The sequence below is a fragment of the Carassius auratus genome, chromosome 13, assembly GCF_003368295.1.
Source record: "Carassius auratus strain Wakin chromosome 13, ASM336829v1, whole genome shotgun sequence".
Lineage (NCBI taxonomy): Eukaryota > Metazoa > Chordata > Actinopteri > Cypriniformes > Cyprinidae > Carassius > Carassius auratus.
In genome coordinates this window covers 13840563-13866659 of record NC_039255.1, presented here as the reverse complement: position 1 = coordinate 13866659, position 26097 = coordinate 13840563, and the positions used below count along the sequence as shown (strand labels likewise).

The 26097-nt window shown below is 39.0% G+C and overlaps 1 protein-coding gene across 5 annotated transcripts in view; it reads right to left on the bottom strand.

Annotated features, from left to right (window-relative positions):
* Positions 1 to 26097, bottom strand: part of LOC113112730 (bifunctional heparan sulfate N-deacetylase/N-sulfotransferase 2-like) — a 108037-nt gene that overhangs the window by 18012 nt on the left and 63928 nt on the right. For all 5 annotated transcript variants that reach the window (XR_003293471.1, XM_026278518.1, XM_026278521.1 and 2 more), the window contains one exon: positions 17320 to 17408. The gene's annotated coding sequence lies outside the window, so the exon portion shown is untranslated. The remainder of the gene's footprint in view (positions 1 to 17319; positions 17409 to 26097) is intronic.

Here is a 26097-nt window from a genome sequence, read left to right as displayed (position 1 = left end):
GAAATGAGATGGGGGAGTGTGACTAAGGGAGGAAATAAGATGCAAAGAGAATAAAAGAACAAGGAATAAAAGCAGTCAAGAAAGTAGATGAGCAAAAAGCAAGAGAGGCACAAACATGTCCCTGCTAACTAATAAAGCTCCACTGACCTCCTAAAGCGGTGTATGAGAGAATTAAATTTTCCCTTTTAATGACAATGTTTTTAAGGACAATTTAAATAATTCTAATTAGCTTATTTGCCGGTCAGTTATCATCAAATATTTTTATTGCTCAATTATTAATAAGGGTTTTTATTATCAATGTTGAAAGTTTTTTTTCTGAACCAGAGTAATGACGGCTGAAAATTCAGCTTTGCCATCACAGAAAAAAAAGCAGACACTTTTTTGCCTCATCCATTTTTCCATCCATTTAAGTGCTCCAGTTCCATAACAGGATATCACCACCACCAGGTTTTACTGGAAGAATGCTGTTATTTAGATGGTGAGCTGTATTGAACTTCCACCAGATATATCGCTTGGTGTTGAGGTCAAATCATTCAATTTTAGTCTCATCTGCCTCATCTGTCCCCCCCCATACAAGCTACACATTTGTGGAGAATTTGTGATACTGTTGTCACGTGCACACAATATCATACACTCCTGCAACTGCTTCAGTGTTGCTGTATGCCTCTTGGTCACCTCTCTGACCAATTCGTCCTGGCTCTTTCATCCAGATTGGAGTGACGTCCTGATCCAGGGAGGGTCTGTGTTCTACCAAAAATACCTCCTACTTCACTGTGTTTCTAGGCATTCATTCAGCCTTTGGAATTTTCCCGGAGATTTTTTGACAGCGCCTTGCCTACCATAGTTGGTTGTTTGCTTCAGTTGCACTACCAAGGACAGGAATGCTTCAGGACAGCTATGTTCATGCTGAGCTAATTAAAATGACCGCAGCTCATTAAAGTTGAAAGTCATATGGGTATGTGTGCCATTGAGAAAGTGATCATCTACACCTGACTGAGTTTACAAGTCATTTTTAGGAGGGGGGGTGATTTTTTTTTTTTTCCTGACATGTTGGTTTTATATCTTTTACTTGGATGTTATAAGTTGCACTGAGTAAATACAGCTGGATAAAACAAAAACCTTGTCCGTCTTAATTTCTGGCAACAACAACAAAAAAGCACTTGGTTAACACATTGTGTTAAACGTACATCACAAAATTACCAACCAGCTAGTTCCTCTGGTTCTGCATAAATTACCCTGCAAGACTGCCATGCCTCACTGACCCATGAGCAATATGACCTCTGACCCCTAATCCATAAGCTGAGCTTTTTTGTGGGCGAGGTGGGCTCTCAGATTTCCATCACTTCAGTTTTTTTCTGCTCTTACCTAATTATGGCAGAACAACTCAATCTGCCTTTGTCTTGTATCTTGACCACTAACTGAAATCAGATCCAAACCTGATCAAAACAGCTGCTGGAAAGTAAATGCATCCACACCACTTTATACCACATTTTCATAAAATAAAAGCAATTAAGCTAAGGTTATGTGTCAGGTTGCCAAGCTAGTTCTACACAACTGGTAAGTTGCTTTTTTATTAATTTTTTTTGTGGTTGAAAGGTGTTATGGTGGTTGTTTAAGGACACATGATTTTGGTGATTTCTGTAGCACAAATGGTGCGGGACATGTTACACACCCAATTTTTAATACTTGTGGTTAAAGGCCTTTTTTAACCTCTAACCCCAACTATGAGCAAATAGTGATGGTTGCCTTGGCAAATGGCCGTAATTAGCCTGTAGGACTGATGGTGTGGTGTAAAAAAACAGAAAAACCCGCAGGGGGCTTCCAGACACAATGGGCAGAGAGAATTAAGGTCTCTGGGTAAATTGGACGAGGGGGCTAACATTAGGGCCCAAGGTCACACTGAATTTGAGCCACAGGTGTACAGGCCTCTGGGCATCATGGGCATCTTGCCTGTACACACACACACACACACACACACACACACACACACACACACACACACACACACGAGAGAAAGAAAATTAGACTGCTTCAATCAATAGTAAGTAAAAAAAAAAATAGCACTTTAAACGTGTGGAGAAATTTAATGAGCCTGCAGCTTACCTGCTACATCCAATTTTCAAGCAAAAAAATACAGACTGCTTCTACAATAACAAAACGCTTCAATAGCAGAACAAAAACTTTAGATGGATTCAGTCCTGTGGGGCAATTAACATGCAAATTATTTATTGAAATTACAAGCTGTGAGGGACAAAAATAATAATAAAAAAACTCAGCTTATTTTTAATCAAAGGAAATGTTTTACAAACACCTGGAGATTGTGGCTTTATCAGAGCTATAATTTCAAACCCCTGAATTTGAGACAGCCGCAGGGTGACGACAGCAATGCTTGTTCTCTGAACCACAATCGTATGGGACAAAGAGATGAAGGGCGACCATGTGAGGACCCTCTCCTCAGCCTCTCTGCCCCAGCAACCCCAGGGTCAAGCCCTCACTACCCAAACACTAGAATGCTGACCGTCAGATTCCACAGGTCGTGGCCCACTTCTGATTATTCACCAGAAATAACACCAAATAGACTCCAGTGCACGAAACACAGGCCGAAACAAAACCAAAGAAGAATGGATAAATCTCCCCAACCCCCCATTTATTTTCTTCGTAGCATTTCTAATCTCAGCTGAGAGGGAACAACTGAAACAATAAAAAAATCTGACCTCTATCAAATCTATGCATTTCTTTTGGTGTGGACAGATAAAAGTGCTTTGCTGCTTCTCATCCAACTCAGACTTCAACTAGGAATGTGAAGTGTGGCTAAACTAGATCTTTAAAGCGTTTATTTTACCCGTCATTTTCCACGTGGGAATGAGGGCGGCACTGCTGATAAAGCGCTGCTTTCTATTTGGCTTTTGAGAATGCCAGCTTCTCTCTCTCTGAAAATAGTGCAAAAACAGAATGTATTATGATTGACTGTAAAGGAATTACCCAAAGTAAGCTGATTTACTGATGTGAGCTACATGCTGGCCGCTGATCTCTTGATAATGTTTGCAGCACAGTCTCTGTTAATTGTGGGATTATAGGACAGAAATTAGTGAGCCAGACTTAACTGGAGAGGTCAAAGAGACTAAAAAACTAACACAACTGGGACAAGCTTAAATGGAAAGTCTCCAAATCGGGACAGTAGTTTTTATGAAAGCTGCCATCTTAAGAAAAGGATGGGATGTACAGTATTATGGTGACAGCCAGTGATGTGAATACAATCAGCACTGACCTTATAAAAGCGATTACTTAACCATGCTCATCTGTTTTCAAGGGTGGGCACTCTGCATATTCATCAAAAAAGAAAGCTTATGTACCTGAGGATTTTGGAATAAATTACTTTAGATGCAGTTTGTCACTGGGCTAAGAAAACAGAAAGCACAAGCTTTTTTAACAGACTGTTATGCTGCAACACTGAATATAAAAGTAGATAATGAAAAATTTGTGAAATTAAAAAAGGGAAATCTGCCCAAGTCGTCAAACAGTCATAAATATGAACATTTACACAAAGGAAAAATGTGTAATAGATGCTTTCTGCAGATGCAAATGGGTAAATAATTAGATTTTTTCTTTATCATTTTTCCTAAAGGACTATACAGTACACATGCAAGTAGTGTATTTGTATTAAATGGACAAAAAGAAATCCGGAAGGACAATGTCAATTTAATCTATTATTCCTCTTTCTACAAACATCCATCAGACTGTTTTCTATCATTCCTTTTACCAGAAATGTTTTGCTTTTTGCATTTTTAGTTGTCCATGATTACTGTCTAGGAACTGAACGAATGGAACTCGATACACTAGCCCAGTGTTGTAGTCGAGACCAGCTCATTCGAGTCCGAGTCCAGATCGAGTCCAGAGAGGGTCGAGTCCGAGTCAAGACCGAGTTCAGAATGGGTCGAGTCCGAGTCAAGACCGAGTTCAGAAAGGGTCGAGTCCGAGTCAAGACCGAGTTCAGAAAGGGTCGAGTCCGAGTCAAGACCGAGACCAGAGAGATTGGGTCTGAGACAAGACCTAAAGAAATCTTCAAGAGTATGTCAAATGTTTGGTGGAAACAATAAAGGTTAAAAGGGCCACATAGTATGTGGTGTAAAGGTAATTTTATTAGTATTATGAAGTGTTACTTGTCAATATTAAGTGCTCATTTTCACATAACATCGTTGTACCACTATACACATCCATATAACCCATCTAGTACACATAATATTACTGTACGACTCTATATTGTAATTCTACATAACACTTCTAGTACAAGTAACATTACTGTACCACTATACCTGTAAATGTTCAACTGTAACAGCTTTTACATAACTTTTAACCTTGAAGCTTAGCTAATAACTGCTAATATCCTTACAATGTCTTGGATTATGTGCACTTTAGATGTTGTGAAGATTAGAGATGGGCATAATTACTTTTCAAAAAAATAAGTGAGGAGACCATCCAGCTACCCAACCAAGCACGATGTGGTCTCATGATCAATCCATCCCAACTAAAAACTCTCTCTACTGGCACAGAGGAAGCCGGGACTGACAACAGTTACCATTTTATCACTTTCTGTAACAGCAACGGATAATCTAATGCTAATTTCCCTGGATGGTGCATTTTAATGCAGGGTAAAATACACACTATTTTTTTTTGTTACGGAGGGCATACACACAAGAGCCGAGTGACTGTCCAGGAAAATTTCATCCAAAAGTGTGTATGTGCCAGGGGAAGAAAGCTGGATCAAATGCCATATAAGTTCAATGCATTCTGTCAGACATTGTTTTTGAGGGGGAGATGTTTAGTGTTGAGACAGTCAGTCTGTGTCTGTATTCATTATATAATTTAACTAAACAATATTTGTTTTTTTTCTGTGACCATTTTGTCCTACTTTGTAAAAATAACACAGTTGAGAGAAATAATGTAGCAATGTGGCTTTCTGGAAAGCGGGATCACTACAGGCGGATGGCAGGAGGGTAACTTAAGGCCGGTGACACACTGGCTGCGTTGCGTCTCTACTGCGTGCCAGAAACGTGGTGGCTGCTTCGCGTTTTCTGTGTCTTTACACACCAGAAGCGTGCCTGCACGCGGCGCTTGGCGCGCTGCTGCGGCTGTAGGTGACATAGAGGGAGGCTGCCGAAAAACCAGGCTCTTGTCTTCATGACAACAATATCAAATTTATTTTTTTATTTTTTTACACACCTACTGATAAGACACCATCAACAGTATTGACGGCAAAATAGAGTATGTTTGACAGGTGCAATATTTGAAAATCGATCATTATTAATTTATTTTTAAAATTACATTTATATCTGAATTTATGTCAACCTATAGACTTTCAAATATCAAATATCATTAATATGTATTTGTGTACAAAATGACATATAAACATATTTTCCTAGTATAATTTGCCTGGAAACACTTCCAACATGCATGCGTGTCGCGTGAAAAATAGGTGTCGGTTCTATTTCTAGCATGCACGGTTTTCCGCGCGTCTCACACAGGCAGTCTGCAAGATCTAACCTGTTAACATGGGAGCCGAATTAAAAACAGACACGCCACGCAGCTGAGGCGCTTGCGCCACGCATCCAGTGTGTTGCTGGCCTAACGTCTCACGTCAAAAGAAAGTCACCAGTCATTGGATGTGTCAATCATACATCAATTTAAATAAACATTAACATACAGTAATAATCATGAAATATTTTGATTGGGACTCGAGTGGACTCGGGCATAAGTCCGATTCCTAATATGTTCGAGTCCGAGTCAATACCGAGTCAAAATGCACACGAGTCCATGACAAGACCGAGACCATTAAAATACGGTCTCGAGACCGAGTCCAAGACCGAGTCCGAGTCTCGAGTACTCAACACTGCACTAGCCTCTCTAGATACCTAGTATTCAAATGACATGTACCACAACAATATCTTTTTTACCATAATGTTGGGAATTTTCATAAAAGGAGGACATTTATTTGTCATTTATCTGTTGTAAATATCAGTTGAAACATTGGCTTCCTTTTAATACAGAAGTTCTAATTTGTATTCATCCATCTGTGTTTACAGCCTTTTAAAGTGTTTAAAACCTTGCTTTTCTAGTTAAAAATACATATTTTAAGAATTTTAACTGATGTTCATTTTACCTACTCACATTTAAAAATCTAATCAATTGAAAATCAAGAACTGAACTGGAATTTGAAAGGCATTCTTTATTAAATTCTAAATGTCGCCTAAGCCTTGCGACAGCTGAGAAAACGACTCCCTACGAGCGGCCACACACGTTACACTCAGGACTCAAAGTGTGCCCAGAAAAATTCTACTCATCAACACTTACTGACACTCTGTTAAATTAACTTCAAACGACTTTGAGAGACCAGATCTTGTTAGAAATGACAAGCATTGCAACAGTGAAATGGCTAGAGGGAAGAAAAAAAAGCTTGTGGTAAAAACAACAAAAAAGATTCTCACACTGAAAAATATTGAGGGCCAATCTCTTTCAATAATGCAGAATAAATATTTAACGATTAAAAATGACACCTCATTAGAAGCTCTATTCATCATGAGAGTGTTGCAGTAGGCAGACATGTCTCTCCCTCATCCTCTCGCAGGTGGATGCCACCATGAGCCCACTGGCATCGGGAAGGCTGTGTCAAAATATTTACATTGTCTGTGAGAATGTCATGTCTATCATCCCTGCTAATCCAAGAGCTGGAGTGTCGCCACGATGCAGAAGTGCGTTTGATCGGTGTCAGAGTATGTGTGTGAGTGAAAGAGAATGAGCAGGCTTAGTTGCCACATGCTAACTGCACTGTGACTAGGCTGGTAACTGTGAGTATATTTCAGTTGCCCAAGATTTTATTTTGGAGATATTCAGAGGCGTGGGGCCTGATCCAGCTGAGAAAGCAGGAGAGCTGCAGTGACAAGGATCAAGCTCAGGAGAGGTTGTGGGGATGTCTGAGCTCATTTTATCTCAAGATCATGTTGTTTCCATCCCGCAACACCACACATGGCTGTTTTGTGGGAAAAAAAAAACTTCCAGCTCCTGCATGGTGCGTAGGCGAGCAAAGCTGGCCACCCACTGTGTGTGCGTGTGTGGGATGGGGGACACGTGCCTGCTCTGAAGGCAGAATGGAGGAATCTGAACACCTGTCTGGCTTACATAGTCCGCTGGATGACCACCAGACCTTCCTGATCTCAAAAGTCCCAAGAGAAGTTCCTGTATGGTGTCAAAAGCATGATTGCCATTTACTGTCTGGAGGCAGATGGGTAGGGTATAGTAGGCATTCCTAAATGAACGCTATATTCAATGGTATCAAAATGGCAAAAACAAAAATTCCCATGTAAAACAAATGACTCCCAGTCTCTTTGTCACTGAAACATGCTGTTAGTGTGAACACACTTGAAAGGCAAAATACCTGTTCAAAAACCAGCGACGATAACTATAATGACAAAGATATAGTTGTAAAGTTAAATAAATAGCACAGCTATAATTATAATGCTGGAATCACTTTCCTAATGTTTTTTTTTTTTTGTCCAGGTGATGAACTATAAAAACATTGACAGCCAATCAGAATCCGACCTGCTTCAAACAGCTTGAGCATTTAAAGCGACAGATGGCATAACGGCAGCACGTGTTTATAAAAAACAGAACATAATCATTGGCGTTGTATGCTAAAATAATTATTGTTATAGCTCTTTATAGCTATCATTCTTAGTGTGAACGAGATTTAACTAAGAAAATATGATGGAGACTGGAAGAGAGTGACAGGTTGAGCTGTGCATCATCATTAGGAAGTCAAGAATGAATGTAGGAGGATAGAGAAAGAGTTGTCTTTGTTGCCTCTCATATGGGAACACAGAGTTCTGAGTGAGTTGACCAAAATCAAACCAGAAGAGTGACAAGGTCAAGGTTGAAGATGTTACAGGGATGACTGAATGATCTACATCTGCCAGACCAACAGCTACAGAACCTTCTCAATATAGCTCAATACATTTACAATACAAGGTTGCAGCTTAATAGTGTGTAAATTATTAATAGCATTATTAAGGCACTTCTAACTGAATAGAATTATTTACATAACCATTTGAGTGAAAAATACGATCGAACATTTTTTTTTTTTTACATTAAAATTATAATTTAAAATGTTTGGATACAGTGGCATATGATTTCGCAATTTTCAAAAGAGCTTTATCAATTTTTAATCAAAATTTTTACACTATCAATGTCACAAATTGGTAAAATATGCAACGTCATAAATGATCTGGTTTTCTTTCTTTCAAAGTCATAAAACATATTACTTTGATCAGATAATCACTAATGATCAGACTTTTTTTTTTCAGCTTTACTTAAATCCCATATTTTCAATGTGAACTCAAACTCCATCAGTGTACTTGTAAACTGGGTAATTAGTACACATACTATGAGAAAACCTACTAAACAAACATAATAAAAGAGTAAGGGTGTATGGTATTTTTGGCATGCATGCTTTAGAAATATTTAGACAGCACTGGTTTTGGAGTACAGTGTTTCCACTTGCTAAACATGAATGAGAGGAAACCTGCCCTTAGTTTTGACCTGTGAGCACATGCCCCGTGGCAGATCTAGGACAGAGAGATTGCAGATGTAGACTGTGACCCCACCTGTCCTTAGACAGAACCTATAGACTTCTCCTCTCCGATCAACTACTCCTGACCAATTAGGGGTCAACATGTTACACAGAAACACTTTTACTACAGGGGTTCAAAATTTCCAGGTTGCCATACTGTGTAGACAGCCTTCAGTACCAAGTAAAGCAGAGCAGTTTTTTTTATATGCGTGTTATATACTTCTTATACAGTGGGTACATAAAGTATTCAGACCCCCTTACATTTTTCACTCTTTGTTATATTGCAGCCATTTGCTAAAATCATTTTTTTTCTTCATTAATGCACACACAGCACCCCATAATGACAGAAAAACACAGAATTGTTGACATTTTTGCAGATTTATTAAAAAAGAAAAACTTAAATATCACATGGCCCTAGGTTACAGACCCTTTGCTCAGTATTTAGTAGAAGCACACTTTTGATCTAATGCAGCCATGAGTCTTTTTGGGAAAGATGCAACAAGATTTGGGGATCCTCTGCCATTCCTCCTTGCAGATCCTCTCCAGTTCTGTCAGGTTGGATGGTATACGTTGGTGGACAGCCATTTTCAGGTCTCTCCAGAGATGCTCAATTGGGTTTAAGTCAGGGCTCTGGCTGGGCCATTCAAGAACAGTCACGGAGCTGTTGTGAAGTTCGTTATTTTAGCTGTGTGCATAGGGTCATTGTTTTGTTGGAAGGTGAACCTTCGGCCCAGTCTGAAGTCCTGAGCACTTTAGAGAAGGTTTTCGTCCAGAATATCCCTGTACTTGGCCGCATTCATCTTACCCTCGATTGCAACCAGTCGTCCTGTCCCTGCAGCTGAAAAACATCCGCACAGTATGATGCTGCCACCACCATGCTTCACTGTTGGGACTGTATTGGTCAGGTGATGAGCAGTGCCTGGTTTTCTTCACACATACCACTTAGAATCAAGTCCAATCAGTATAATCAAACACAGCTGGACTCAAACGAAGGTGCAGAACCATCTCAAGGATGATCAGAAGAAATGGACAGCACCTGAGTTAAATATACGAACGTCACAGCAAAGGGTCTGAATACTTAGGACCATGTGATATTTCAGTTTTTCCTTTTTAATAAATCTGCAGAAATGTCAACAATTCTGTGTTTTTCTGTCAGTATGGGGTGCTGTGTGTACATTGAGGGAAAAAAAATGAACTTAAATGATTTTATCAAATGGCTGCAATATAACAGAGTGAAGAATTTAAGGGGGTCTGAATACTTTCCGTACCCACTGTATATTGGGGTACAGAGAACCTGCCAAACATTTCTTCAATAATCTGAATGCTCTGTTCATCAGACAGTTTAGCCTCATTAACATTCTAATAAGAGTAATTTGTAATGCAACAGCACTACACTGTATTGTTTCAAAGTAGATTTTGATGAAACAAAGTGTAACGAGTTGAGCAGCAAGAAATTTGCCACAATCTATTGCACAAACTAGATAATGCACATCACCTTGTAGCTCAAAGAAATGCGTCCTGGCAGCAACATAATTGCTGTTGTTGGCATGTACCATTAACTCTCAGATTGTTCTTTAACTTAATGTCTGGTCTGTTATGCAAAGAAAACTGGTTTACTTTCAGTTTCCAAAGTGTACTTCGTCACTTGCCTAAAATAAAAGCGAGAAGCCTGTTGTTGTCTTTTCCTGAAACACTTCTGTATAGTGTGAAGTGAAACCATGGCTCTCTTCCCACTTCCAGGCAGAAACTTCTAGAACTTCTTGAATAACCTTCAAATGTGAGGGAAGTGGCTTTTAACCGAGCACATCTCTGAGCAGCAGACCAGTCGTTTTTAAAAGCCCTAAGAGTGGGATGCTATTTCCTTCTATCTTTATGCTTTCTGATGTCTGGCGGTGTGCAGAAGAGGCAGCAGGGGGTGGAGGGCTGATGGCACTATGTCCCTTAGCAATGACCGTCCTCCTGGAGCGGGAGCAGGCAGGGTCACTCAGGAGTTCACAGGAAACTCTGATCAAAGCTCTGCTGAAGGCAGCACACTAACCTGCAATGGTCATGGTGGCACTCAGCTGAAATCAGGCAGGAGGTCTTAGTGGTGGCTGACATATAATTTGAGATGTGTAACAACATATCATGCATCCCTTAAATATCTCGTCTTGCTCATGCATGAGGTGGATTTTTATTTATTCCAATATAAAGTGCACAAACATGTCAAAAAGGGGACTACTCTTTAATTATGTGATTGGTTTTAACCAATCAGTTTTCCCAGTACTGTGAGGTTCACTATTTTTCTCAAAATTCTGAAATTTCGCAGCAACAGCACTTAATACAATCTCACACACACACAGATTGGGATTCTATAAAAAGACAGAGTGCAACTAAATAGACCAGAACTCAGGAACTTGACAGGATCTTTACAATTACTATTTTTAACCGGATATACCTTATTAAAAACAAAACCAGCGACAGTGTGAAAACACTTGATCAATGTGATGAAATACAGAGCCTGTTATTTTAATAATTAAGTTAATGAAACTTTGAGTTTTGCTTTCAATTAGTTGGCCAGTGAGTCTTCACATACTGATAAAACACTATACCACCATATGATCAGATCTTTTTCATGCTTTATAAGAGGATTATAATTTAAAAAATATATACACAGGCTACTGAATTTTTTTTTTAACCACCGTGATACAATGGCTCATCTAATGAATAGGTAATCCACTCCTCTAACTTGCTATGGCTTTGATCAATGTGTGTAACCATAGTGACAAATAACAATAATAAATACTTTGTATAGCATCATTAATGATTATGGGCTAGATTTACAAAACATTGTACAATGCAGTCCCTATCTTCTACAATGCAATAGGAAACCAAAATTAGTGCTCCAATCAGGCCTGGCAACTGCGCTCTGCTGCTGTGTAAAGACTGTGCAGAGAGATGCGTGTGTCTCAGAGTAGGTGTGTGTTAAGTATACAGGGAAGGGAATGGCTAAAAATGTATATATTCAGTGCCAGATGTCAAAGTGGCCAATCATGGCCAGCTCCTGTCACCAGTGTCAGCGTCACATGGGTATTTAGAGATTTCTTATTGGTCACACTGTGCAAAGACACCGTGAAAGGCAAAATGACAACTGACAACAGATCAACTCTCGTCAAGTCACAAATCCACAGACCGCCCACGTTCTCTACCTGAGGTGCTTCAGTTATACAGTGCAACGAAGAAAAGAAAATGTGCTTTCAATACCAAGCCATGCTGTCACAGCTGGCCAATCAGGGGCTTACGCTAGGCGTGAGAAAAAGCAATGGGTAGTGTTTGTATGTATCTGAGAGCGACCTTACCAACCTTTCTCTACTCCAGACTGTCTTTCTGTTTTCCTTGCCCGGGCTTTAGGACCCTGCCACATCCCCAACAAAAACTGTAAAAAGCCTCTTTGCCAAATTTCTTTGGCACAAACTCTGTGCAGTTATCTTTTCACTTTCTGTCTGAGGAAGACGCTTGCCAGTATCCAGTATCCTCCAGTATTCACGCCGTGATCATTCGCACCGTGCAACACAAAAGTCCTAGAGGACAAACTTGCCTTTAAACTAGGTATATTTCTCTCCAACACACAAATACAGGCAGACAACATTATACAATCGAGGGGATGTGCATGCGAGGCCGCTCTGAATAATGAATCTTTCCCTGCTGGGAGGTCTGAATTAGACAAATCAAAATCTGTAATGGACCTTTAGAGCAACATCTTGTCAACCGTGCCCTCAATATGAGGTAATGTCTCTCCCTTGCACTGGGTGTCAGCATCTAAGTGAAGATGATGTCCTTAGAGGTACGCAGAGTGGGTAAGGTGCTCGCTTAATTGGAAAAGAGCAGGAAGGAGGACAGGAGAGGAGATGGGGGCGGGGACAAGGTTCAGGGGCCACAATTCTCTTCCTGGCAGAGCTGATGGTACTAATACAGCGGTTCTTAATTCCAGTCCTCACGCCCCACAGCTCTACACATTTTGTACGTTTCTCTTAGCGCTTCAGATGTTTGTTCTATTCGAACATAAGTGCCCTGCGAAGTGGACATCACAGGATATTCCACCATGATTCCAGTTCAAAGCAAACATATATGTTCCAATCCAAGTGCACTGAAGTGTGCAAGATGTGAATTTAAATTGTATTATTTACAGAGGTATATGACGTCACACTTGTCCGTGTGTAAAGACGCCGCGCAGCACAAATCAGTGAATGAATGTTCGAAGTGAGGTAAACTTCAACAGATTTCCCCTGCTCAGGGTGTAGGGAACAACGAACAATGGGAACACAGTTCATGCGGAGCTCACTTCTAACAAGCTGATTATCTGAATCAGGTGTGTTAATAAAGAGACGTGCAAAATATGCAGAGCAGTGGGACGCGAGCACTGGAATTGAGAACACACACACACAGACGAGCAGGCTTTTGTTGAGCATGGTCACTGTGCAGCTTCACAGAGCAGGACACTGAAGCATTTATACTCTCTCTCTCAAACATTCAGAATACAGAGGTCACAGAACAATGACAATCATTCAAGTACACTAACATATCCGCTCGCAAGAGAATATCTGCATCCGCACGCATTTGTACACCCACACACAGGCAACACAATCAGCAAGATCAATACATAAACACATATACACACAGAGCATGTTGATAAGGAATATCTCTGAACATCTCTACAGCTGTAATTCATAAGGATATGCAGATCGAGCTCAGGGGTGCACTAAACAAAAGATCTCTGCATAAACTAGTCATAAAATGTATCTGATCTTCAATTAGGACAATTAAAAAAACAGTCTGCCTAAACTGATTTAAAAAGGTACACTGTGTACACATTCACAGGGCTGGGTGGAAAAGTACAGTATGTGAATCTCTAGGCTAATGACTTTTTCGAAAGCTAATTGGACTCCGTGAAGCTGGCGTCTAAACAATGAGATCAGTTTGTAGGTGTTGGTCACAATTTTTCCTGCATCAGAATTTTTTAATGGTGGAAAAATTAAAGGGCAAGTTCACTAAAAAATGAAATTGTGATATATTACTCATCCTTCACTGAAAGCCCATTCCACCAAAAATACTTCAAAAAGTCCATGAAAAATGTGCCAAGCACATCTGAGCCTTCATGTTTATATGGATTGCTCTTACAATATCTTTACAACATTTTGGTTGAATTGACTTAAATTGGAGAAACAGAAATCAATCAATAAATTAATTAAGTAATTGAATGTTATTTTTTGGGAAACATACCACAGGCTACTTGTCATTGTTTTAAGGATACAATTTGAGTATTAATAAGAACAGCTGCTGTAACAGGAATTTGTATTATAAAAACACTTCTGATGTCAAGCTACCAATTTCAGAACTGGTGCAAACTGACAGTTAATTTGGCTAAAAGCATCACTACATAGAGTTACTCACCAACAATTAACTGTAACGGAAGATGGTAAGCAACAATACCCAATTCATCACTGAAAAGAGTCTCATTATTTTTAGATTCACAAAGTGGAAATGTTCTATCTATTATGAAATGAAACTCCCCTCATTTCCCGAGACTCATTTTCTAGTCTAAAGTTAAATCAAATCAGCATCAGAGGAGGGGGGAAAAAATGACAGCTCGCCAGTTGGCTAACAATGGCCCGTGTCATTACCATGACAGAGCTGTGCTCAGCAACTCAGCTCATATTCTCTCTGAGCAGAGGTCAGAGGGGGACGAGGAGCACATTGAGCACCCGTTGCACAATACACCTGATTCTATACAGTAATGGTCGCATTTCTCTCTGCCAGCTCTCCAATCAATGCCATTCAGCTTCAATCAATTCTTTTATACCCCATTCAATGGATGGGTTATTAGGATTACTCCTGGTGTAGACAAAGTGTCTGTAAGCATATGACAAACAACAGAAGGCAGCTCTCAGTGTCTTTTCATTTGGTTACAAAGTATTTCTTACTGTGCCAAATCATTATCAATATCTGGGATCCAGGGTTAATACCCACAAGCTGTCAGTTATACATTGAAAAAAAAATAAAAAATAATTGTAGCAGAGTGAATAAGAACTAGGAACAGAGAGGCAGACAATGACAAAGGAGGACAACTACGCACTGATGCAATCTCCACTGAGCAAACAATATCAAATCAAGATAATCCCGCTGCACTCTCTCTGTGTCTCTCTTATAAAACACAGTCTCCAGTGTCTACATAGGTGAGTGTTAATGGGAACCCGGTTGCATATTCACACCAACAGAGATGAGTGAGAGGACAACATCAAAGACCTGGAGAGCTTGTATTCTCTATGGAGATCTGGCTTATAACCTGCCATGGAAGAGTGCATGTGCTTTCGGCAGCATTCGCTCGAGAGAGACACATAAAAGCCCCTTTTGGTTCTAGGGTCAATTACATTTAAATTTGACCAGCTCGAGGTGCACTAAGGCTCAATACGCAATTCAAACACACGCATACTTGGCAAATTCAAAGAAAAGTCTAGTTAGGCTAAATAAAATGTGACTTTCTGAGCCCTCAGAGTAGGCATGAAGCGATTGTGTGGCTCAGTCACAGTGAGGTGAGAAAAAACTTGCGTGTGTGTGTTTCATTCACTGTAGTGGAATTAAGACTGTTACCATGCCAACAAGCCACTTGGAAGTGAGAGGTGAAGATTGTTTTGATATGAGGTGCTAATGAATAATGATGCTAAATCTGATTAAAATGAGTGATGTACAAGGTTCACACTATTAATTCTGCATCAGATTTGTACTGTATTAATAAGATGGAAATCAGTTTGTTAAAAGTTTCCGGCTTGATATAAGAGTGAAACTATGGCACGAAAAAAAAAAAAAAAAAAGAGCAAAGCAGCAAGTTTTCTTTTTGGGAGATATATATTTGCCATGTTGATATATTTAGTACCACCGTCACAAAACAAGAAACATTTTAAAAGAAAAATATATACATAATTTTATATATTTTTTCTTAAATGTTATAATTTTTTTTTATTGTTTTTACAACAATAGCTGGAATTCTATTATAATTTAACTTTTACTAGAAAATGTTTCCATATGGTGATTTATTTAAAATGTTCAAGCCATTTTAAATTAATTTGAAACTTTAAATTTAAAAAGAATATTATGAAAGAACTTTTCAATATAAGTCCACTACATCGTTTTACCATATGACCAGTGCTTTAAGTGGCTTTAAGTAGCGGAGTATTTTTTGTACACAATGCCGCGAACTGTCAATCACTCCTGTACGCGTGCATCACTGTCCTCCTCTCAGCTGCAGCAACTTGTGCTCTCTTCATCAAGCTTTAAAACAAAAAGGGGATAAAACGGTCGTATTGTCTTTGTGCATATAGATTATTTCGATAAATGAATATCTAAATTCGTGCCTAGCCACCTATGGTATTTTTTTAGAACTTAGAAAAAAGATCCTGCAGCCAATGAGCAGCCAGCGGGGGCTGGTTGCAGAACGACTCAACCTCGGCAGACAGTTTTTAATGTTTATCAGACAATAACTAGAGATTTAGCTTTAGTATAATTTTCGGGACAATTAGGGCCAGATTCGGGATTCGGGACAACAGTTTCGATTTCGGGACAGCTGGTCACCCTGCCTGAAATAGCTACTGCATTACTTCATTAGTCTGAACCTGCATCTGACCTGCAGCGATATGACGGGGTGTCAGCCAGCGAGTCATCTGATTTTGACCGTTTTGTTGTAGTACTTAGAATCTGATGCCAGGAGAGCATTTTTTTTATTTTTTTATTAGAATTTTATATACAAGTAACAAAAGAAAAAACAGACAGGAAAAAATATACAGAATAGAAACCAAAAGCAAAACCAAAAATGGCTCCCAAATATCTGAAAATTTATTGAGATATCATGCCATCATGCCATAGCGCACCTTCTCCATATGCAATATACCAATGAGCTCACTTAACCAGATCCTAAACTGAGGCGCAGTATCTGACTTCCAAAGTTTTAAAATCATTTTCTTTGCAACTACCATTCCATACATAATTGTGCTTTGCATCGAAACTCTGTGATTAAGTAAAGAAGGAGAAACCCCAAACAATGCAATCATTGGGTCAGGTGCCAGGAGAGCATATTAAGTGTTGTTCACTGTATTTGAATTTTTGTGCGCGTTTCACAAATTCTCTCCGGCCACGTTAAGTTGTTACTGACAGCAACAAAAGCAACGCATACGCTTCTCACTTGTAAAAGTCATGGGTGTGTGGGTGATGTAGTCTCTGCTCTCGGTGGGATGAATTAGGAAGCTTACATTGTGAAGGGCGCTCTGAAAAACGGCAGCACTGGCAAAGGATTAAAACCTCTATTAAAACAGATGTCCAAATGAGCGTACCGGTATGCTAAAAGCACGTTCCTGGCGCACGGAGAGGTGGCGGTACGCTCAAGAGCTATATTTGGAAGTGGCGGTACTGAGTACCGGTGCATACCGGCCCACTTAAAGCAATGCATGTGACACATTTCATCAGCAGAATTCAAAACAATGTTCAATACATCACAGAAAACCAAATTCTTATTATATAGGGTCATCTGTATTCTTAAGCCTTGGAAACCATCACATTTAAGAAAAAAATAATTAATGAAATAATGAATAAACACAAATGTAGGCCAATTATCCATAGCTGCTTGATAAAGTCAAGATTATTTCATTGATCAGTAAAAAAAACCCACTTACTTCTTGCAGCTGGTCTTGATAAATCAGTCAGTATATTAGTGGATTTGTCCTGGGTGGAAGTGTGTGAATCTCAGCGTGTGTTCAGACACCTGTAATGAGGACAGCGAGGACATGCGGTGAGGGTTTGATAGATTGACACTTTTGCAGTCAATATTTGCACTTGCTCATTTGCCAGGTGTCTCCGTCTCAGACTGTCCACTCTTCTCTCCTAGACTATGATCTGAACATCACTACAGAGCTTTGTGTGTATTGACAAACCATGCACCGATAAGAACCCACCCCTTGACCAATTACAGTCCGTCACACTTACAGGATTCACACTCAGACAGGAGAGAGATCCAGAAAAATAAAAAAACCTACAAAAAGAGGTGAAGTTAAAGTCTTTTAATGACTCTCTTATGGGAGATTTGATCTCAGACACTGAAGCTCGACAAATGCAAAGAGTGGATGAGACATGTGCATACATATTTGAATTGACTAGTCGGTGGACTGCCTGAATGGTCACTAGAAAAGCCATGTATAAATAGATTGCGCCATGTCCAACAGACTCTAAACATTGGCGCACGAGATGCGATAACAATATAAGTGACATTGCATTATAATGTTTTTGTTAACATATACAGTTGAAGCAACTAGATGCAGCGCTGCTGCGATGTTCATTCAAAATATTGCGGAAAAAGAGAATGTGGAGAAGATCTTGTTTACGTCAAAACTGAAACCAAGCCATTCACACAGAACGCATATTTCACGCATTTTCTAGAGAGGGATATCTTCTATCACCGTTGCATTCGCGTCTCACACAAGAGAGCCGCATGTTTAGAAAGCCATGTAAAATTAAGGTGTGTTCAGTTTTTTTTCCCAAAAATAAAAAAAACTACTCAATTATAGTTGGTTTATAATTTTTTTTTTTTTTTAAATATTAAGCACTTTTTTTTTTACAGTCATTTTCATATGCTTTGAATAAACGTGCATTAGTAATATTTCGCCCAATGCGCCCTCTTGTGGCCTCAGAAGAGAAGCCAAAAGCTTTTCTTCACCCTAACTGAAATTATGCATTTTAAATTCGAATATAAATCGAATTTTGATAATATTTAAATAGCAAATTAGAATTTTGATTTTTTTTTTTCATTTGGTTTTGGTGTATAATGTGTAACTTCTGACACACACGTGGAAAATGTCCTTTAATCTCTTCAAAACACCTGTGGATTCTGCATGATAACAGATCATTGCTCGCAGCAGGTGATCTAAGGGCTGACAGAGATAATTTTCAATTGTTGAAGGTGGTTAATTTGTACGTAAATGGTGCTTTAATGCCAGTGGAAACAATGCTTTAAGGACAATGAATTGAGACATGCAACTTTAAGACCGTAACAGCGCAGTGCACTAAAACATTCATTGAGATGTTGTAGATCCCAAATCTTTGCATCAAAAGCATAAAAACATCATCTTCCCTAATCAACTAGCTCATTGTTAGATAGCTAGTAACTAGTCAACCATCCTGACACATTACAACACACATTAACACAGCAAGAGCTAAGTAACACGCTTGTCTCTGACATCCGCTGGAAGAAATGCATACTTAACATTATGAAGAGTGAAATAAAGATATACGGCCCAGATCTGGCTTTCAAAAACAGAGACCTCATGGTGATCTGTCTCATAGTGCTCATGGTGCTATCTATGAGAGCATTTATGCTGGAACTTTATTCTTTGGCTGGTAATGCACGACAGGAGGCAGAGAAAGAAAACAAGGACACATGGAGAGAGAGAGAGAGAGAGAGTGTGTGTGAGAGAGAGTGAGAGAGAGACAAGATATTGGGCAGAAAAGACAAGAGAGGAAGTACCCAGGAAAGATCCTTTGTTCTTGCTGACGCAGATTGAGATTTTAATGTTTAATGGATCTCAGAAAGATGCAGATCATCTCTCACAAGACCAACAGAGGAAATTCTACCATGATGTCAACTAACAACATGCCTGCAAATGGAAGTAGAGATGGGTCACAATGTTGACAACAAATCGTCTAACATTTAGTTGATTGGTTTACTTAGATTTTTTTTTGCGATATTTTTAGTGCCTGTTTTAATTAGCATTCTGACAGTGTGCTGTTTTGTCGCACAGTAAACCCTCTCTGATAGCACTGCATTTATTTATTTTTTTATTCTCTTTAAAGTACAATCGCCACAGCCGTAAACATGCAGAATGACAGTTTTTAGTTGCTGTGTTGCATCTCACGTTGTTTGCCCATCCTGCCACGTGCGCTGCAAGACAGAGCGCTGTAGAAGTTAAAAATAGTCTGATTTTTCAAAAGCGTCTCAAGACCCCTGTGTTCTGTGGCACTGAATTTAGCGGTTGATTGGAAATGCCCCAAATAAGGAAGGAGTCAGAGATCAGGCAAACCTAAAACCAGACCAGATTAGTAGACTAGGCATTCAGATAACCCAATGACAAGCTGATTTGAACAAAATGAGTAGTTCTGCACATTCATTACATGGACATGGACAACCAGAGGTTAAAAGAAGTGGGAAGTCATTGATTCAACCAAAAAAATAAAAAAAATCACCATTTAAACCAAACATTTCCAAAAATGACATGGATAGTTAAACAGCACTCTTCCTGTCTCTGCTTCTCATACACTAAGTAACCTCTGTACAGTGTCAAAGTCCCAGCGTGAGCCATGTTCCACTCTCCACTGACTAATTCAATATTGATAAAGAAACTCAACGAAGCACGGCTATCAGGGCTGGAGGATTCCCAGAAGCAACAGTGAGCAATCTCCCAACTCAACCCTCACTACATGTCTCTCCTTCCCATTTTGTTTCCTGTACAGTCCTTGCTTTTTTATGATTACCATACTAGTGCACCACTCAGTATTTCTGCAGAATAATACAGTATAAAGTGGAATTTCACAAAACAATGGTAACTCCCCCTTTTGCATAAAGAAAAAAACGGATACATTTTGCAAAATGTATTATTTATTTTTATTAATTTATTATTTTAGAACCGTACGTTGCTGTACTGTGACAATTTTGAGGCAATTCATGATATGCTCTCCCCAATCTCTAATTCATTCTCACAATCATTGTTTTCTTTCCTGTATTTAAACGTGTTTTAAAATGTAATCGTCAAAAAAATGTCATTACATTACAAACAATAAATAAGAAATGCAAAATATAATTTACGTTTTGTGGGTGAGATATGATTTAGACACGTTCTTGCCGGATTTCCAGAAATAATATCTGCTGTAATTGAACATAATTTAAGACAGGATACTTCGTGTTTAAGACATTTTAACCCCAAATGTAATTCACAAATAATGAAATTCAATACATTTGAGTGACATAGTAAATATCAGTAAATGTGTAAATTGTGCACTCCATACTACACCATCTGATTCATCCATCTGCACGTCGTTAGCCATAGCCCACCCCTAAACAGTGTCCCCCCCAGCTTAATTGATTGGCTAAAATCCCTAAGCCTGTATGCAGTGTGCTGATTGGTTGAGTGTTTGACAGCAATGGAGACACTTATGTCTGCCTGTAACAGCTCTGCATCATCAGGCAGGAAGAGGACAAACACCATCTATCCCCTCATTATGCAGTTTTCCACTCACTGCCAGTTTGCACATGCCAAAACACACAGAAGCCTACAGAGATCTAAAATGACCTTTCAAAGAAACCCAGCTCTCATTTCTCCCTCACTGCACCAGTGGTGAGTGTGAGTGTGTGTGTGACCGTGTATGGTTGGCTGTGACTCATCGCTTCGGCAGAAATCGTGAAAAAGTGGTGTAACGTTGACACCGGTCCATGTGCAATGACAGGGAGAAGATTAGAAAATCATCATTTTGAAGATTGTAGAGGGCTGTGCTGCTGTGGCCACCCTCAGAATCATGGGCATAATTCATAAATAAAAGATGAGTGGAGGGAGGAGCGATATAATAAGCGAAATACCCTTTTAAGATGCTGCAATCCCAGTTGCATTTGATAAGCGCTGCTTTCAATTTGTGGGCTGCACATGTGAGAATTGCGCCACACGGGGGCCATGTGAATGATTTAATCATACCTGAAACTAAGCCACGTGTAAGAGAGATGAAGAAGAGAGCAACAGTCCCATCACAAATCAGCTGCTCTGTGAGACAAGGCGAACAGAGGAACAAATAAAGCCCACTCAGAAAACACTTTAAATTCATCAGTGTGATATGTGAAAGTGAAACAACAATTTGTTTAAGTCCTAAAATAAAAAAGGCTGTCAGAAAAGCATCACCACAGGACAGATATGGCCGGTTTAGCTCTCTCACACATCCCTGATGCCATTCTGTCTCTCTGAAGGTATTCCATAAAGCAAAGAGGAGAACCTGTTGTCATATGATCTCCTTACCTTGACAAATACTGTCACTCTCTTCAGCACTGGACACAGCTTTTGCACACATCTGCCTCAAAGACAGTACATCAGTGTAGACCCATCCATCCATCCATCCATTCTCTAAACCACTAGCCTCATTTGTTGTGGGCAAAATGTAAAAAAAGCAAAATAAATTTTAAAAAGTTGAGAAAAAAAAAAATGTAAAAAATATATTATAATTTTTTTTACATTTAAATATTCACTTGCATTCAACAATTTGGGATCAGTAATTTTTTTTTTAAATAAATTAATTTTATAAAACATGGTTGTAATAAACTGACCAAAAGAGACACTAAGAACTTTGTTAAAAATAATTTCTTAAATATTTTAAATAAATGCTTTTATTTAGAACTTTTTATTCATCAAAAATGTATAAAATGTAGCATGATTTCAATGAAAAAAATCATGTAATAATATGTTTCTTGCGCACCAAATAAGCATACAATGATTAGAATGTTTTCTGAAGGATCATGTGACACTAAATATTTCATTTTGCCATAAGATTTAGTGACTATTTATTCCCGTTCTACAATTCATTTAAAAAAATATATATATAAAAAAGAAAATCGTTTTTTTTAAATTGCAATATTTCAAATACATACAAACTTTTGAATGGCAGTGGAATACAACATTCAAAATGAAGGCTGAAAGCACTGATAATATTACTTAAAATATTTCATAAAAGAGCTGCTTCTTACACTCTCGTGCTCGTTGAGTCATCTCGGTTGCAGAGCTTGTTGTTTGATAAAACACAGAAGGATCCCTGCTCATAAAAAATGAACATTTAATCCCTATGGAACATCACAACATGTTCAAAGCAAATGTTTTGAGTTTTACTTTTGGAAGCAGGTAGAATGTTTTGGTGTATGCCAAGGAGAAAGCAACCTCCACCTTTACCAAAGCCGTACGTTTCCAACTGCCAGGAATCTAAATCTGCAAATCAATTTTATAGGTCCCAAATTCTGAAAAGTATCGGGGGGAAAAAAAGGTTGTTTGGTTGTTTAGAGCCTTCAACTGGAGCAAAACCAGGATTTTCAAGTTTATATATATATATATATATATATATATATATATATATATATATATATATATATATATATATATATATATATATATATATTTGGAGCTCATCAGAGAATTTGGACGAGTTATGCTAGTAGGTTCTGGACAATTCAGCTAAAATTATTTGAATAGAGGCAAACTTCCTAAAAATAAATGAGCCCAAAAGTGCCTATTTCTGATATCTGGAAACAATCAAATGAGATTTGAAGAGAAAATGATCTCTGCTTCTATGTAACCTGGAATAAAGGAAATCACATAGAGGTTTCAAAATACATGAGTTAACAATGAGAGAATTTTCTTTATTGGATGAATTATCCCTTTATTGGATGAATTATCTACTTAAAAAAAAACAGGTATCCAGGGAGGCTCTTCATAAAAACCCTTTCAAGGGCACTGCAGCACGACCATGGGTCAAAAAAGCAGCTCGACTCTTGTGTAGGTGGGGACACTATAAATGTTCTCTGTGGGGAAGCAAATCTGTGCTTCATCACATTAACAATAATAATTAAGAGAGAGATAATGAAGAACCACCACATCAAAAGTATTCCAAACTACAGGAAAACAGAGAAGCAGAAACCTAAAGGACATATAAAGACAGAAATGTTCATCAAACAGCCATGACAATGGATGACCTTTTGACCTCCGCCTCCTCTGACCTGCCCTTTCATCCCATTAACTACACTACTCCCATTAGAGACCGTCAGAGCGCCGCTTAAATCAATGCTTTGCTGAGAAATCCAGGGGCACATTCCTGCGTGGTTCACAGAAACATAATGACTTTATTTCATTAAGATGCGCTCCCAATCAGCTGACTGCTATTTTTAGAGTGGTGATGGCTCACACATTGTCTGTGACTCTGCTTTACTTTGCAGACGGGATATAAACAAAAGGAGTTGAAGATAACATACTCGTTGCTTCGTGGACAGAAAGGTAGGAACAAAGGCAGAGAGAGTAGAAGGGCTGAATCCAACAAACACTCTCTCCTAAGTGACATGATACCAACTTCTTGGTTTCGCCATCTACAGCTCTTCTCAACCTCTCCATGTCAGACAGAAAGAGAAAGTGAGAGTACGTCTCCAAGGAGCCGAGACGAAGGGGCAGCTCAGTCAGCTGTGCAGGTAGAATGGACGCTCCTCCTTTTCTCAAAAAGAAATTTTTCGCTGGGGCTCTTGGGATTGGGCAGAGCTTTTGATCTGACTGGATCAGTTTGGTTACGGGGTGATGAAAGAACCAAGGTTGAAATGTCCATTTAGCTATGATGGATGGTTCGTTTAAACCTATGAACAGAACAGTGGTATGGTAAGAAATAAAACCTGGTTAAAATGTAAAGAGCAGAGGCATTTAGTGTCACCTTGGTCAAGGTTAGACACTCTAGAGAATGATGGTGTTAAAGGGGGGGTGAAATGCTATTTCATTCATACTGAGTTTTTTACACTGTTAAAGAGTTGGATTCCCATGCTAAACATGGACAAAGTTTCAAAAATTAAGTTGTATGTTTGAAGGAGTATTTCTGTTCCAAAAATACTCCTTCCGGTTTGTCACAAGTTTCAGAAAGTTTTTTTCGAGTATGGCTCTGTGTGACGTTAGATGGAGCGGAATTTCCTTATATGGGTCCTGAGGGCACGTTTGCCGGAAGAGTGCGTGCTCCCGTATAGCAGAGCACTGAGAGGCTGAGCACAGCCTGATCAGAACGAGCGCGTCGCAAAAAAAGTCACAAAATAAGTGTGTTTTTGGTTGCCAGGGCAAGACAACCCTGCACAGATTACCAAAAAAAAAAAAAAACAGCATTAAGGGACCAGTGGATGGAGTTTATTTTCACAGAGCATCAACGGAGTTGTGCAAGTGTTTGTGTTTGTTCCCTGCATTTCTTAAATGCTTGTTTTACAAACAAAGCCCAGTTTGACGACGGATTTGCATATCGTTTATTTCTTAAGGATGATGCAATCCCAACGAAAAAGGGTCACGATCGTGTGTTGGAACCACAGGCGGTGAGTAAAACTGCTTCAAATATCTCTGCCTCCTTGTTAGTGCGTCCACCTCCCATCGGAGACCCGGGTTCGAGCCCCGCTCGGAGCGAGTCGTTGCTGCTGCTGCTCTCGTTCAGTTTCAGCCTTCACAGCTGTCACAGCTTCCACACGCTCTCGACGCAAAAGCCTACTGGCGCTCGTGATTCTTTAGCTCCGCCCACACGTCACGCCTCCAGGAGCTCGTGTTTTTCCGGGAAAAATCGGTACAGACTATCTTTCTCTTATGAATATAATAAAACTAAATACTTTTTGGAGTTATGAAGGATGCAGTACTACTCTATAGGTACTCAAGCTTAACAGGATATTGAGTGAAAACGAGCATTTCACCCCCCCTTTAATTCACAAAGTGCTTAGCGGAAAACACAAATAAAAGATTTTTCGACTATTTTGTTTTGTAATTTTATGGTCACATTAAAATGACCCCCCCTAGCATTCAAAAGTTTGCATTATTTGTATTTAATCTGTAATGTGAAGTCATTACTCCAGTCTTCAATGTCACATTATCCTTCAGAATTAATTTAATGCAAAAGAAAACAAACAAACAAACAAAACCTTGCACCGATTATATAATTATTTTATATAATATTCAATATTATTTCAAATAAATTGTTATTTTGTTCTTTCCTAATAAAAGAATCCTAATGTATACACACACACACACACACACACAATATATACACAATATATACACAACAATTTTCACAATTTAAAAAGAAATGTTTCTTGACACACCGTTTTCCTAATGAATGTTGTTCAGTTGCTTTGACGCAATGTATTTTGTTTAAAGCACTATATAAATAAAGGTGACTTGAATTGAGCACCAAATCTGCATATTAGAATGATTTCTGGAGGATTAATGAGACTTGAGAAACTTGAGTGATTGCTGCTGAAAAATCACAGGAATAAATTGCATTTTAAAATATATGAAAATAGTCAAAGCAGGACAAAACTGCCCATATCTGAAGAAATAAGTGAAACTGAAGATTTAAGCAAATTCATACAGACTAAACATCCAAACACAGCACACATCATATACTCACACCTGCAAGCCACAGAGCTTGCATTTCCTCTCTGGTTCTGGCTCATTTACCACACTCATATTTTATGTTTACAAAAACACACACATAGATATATCACGCCAAAAGAGAGGTCATTCAGAGGAAAGAGATCAGAGATGGATCAGATGAGAGAAAGAAAAAGGGGAGGGAAAAGACGGCAAAAGAGTGGGATTGAGCAATGAGGAGAGGGAAACGGAGATGAATAAAGGTGGAAGATTGCAGGCGCATCTGTG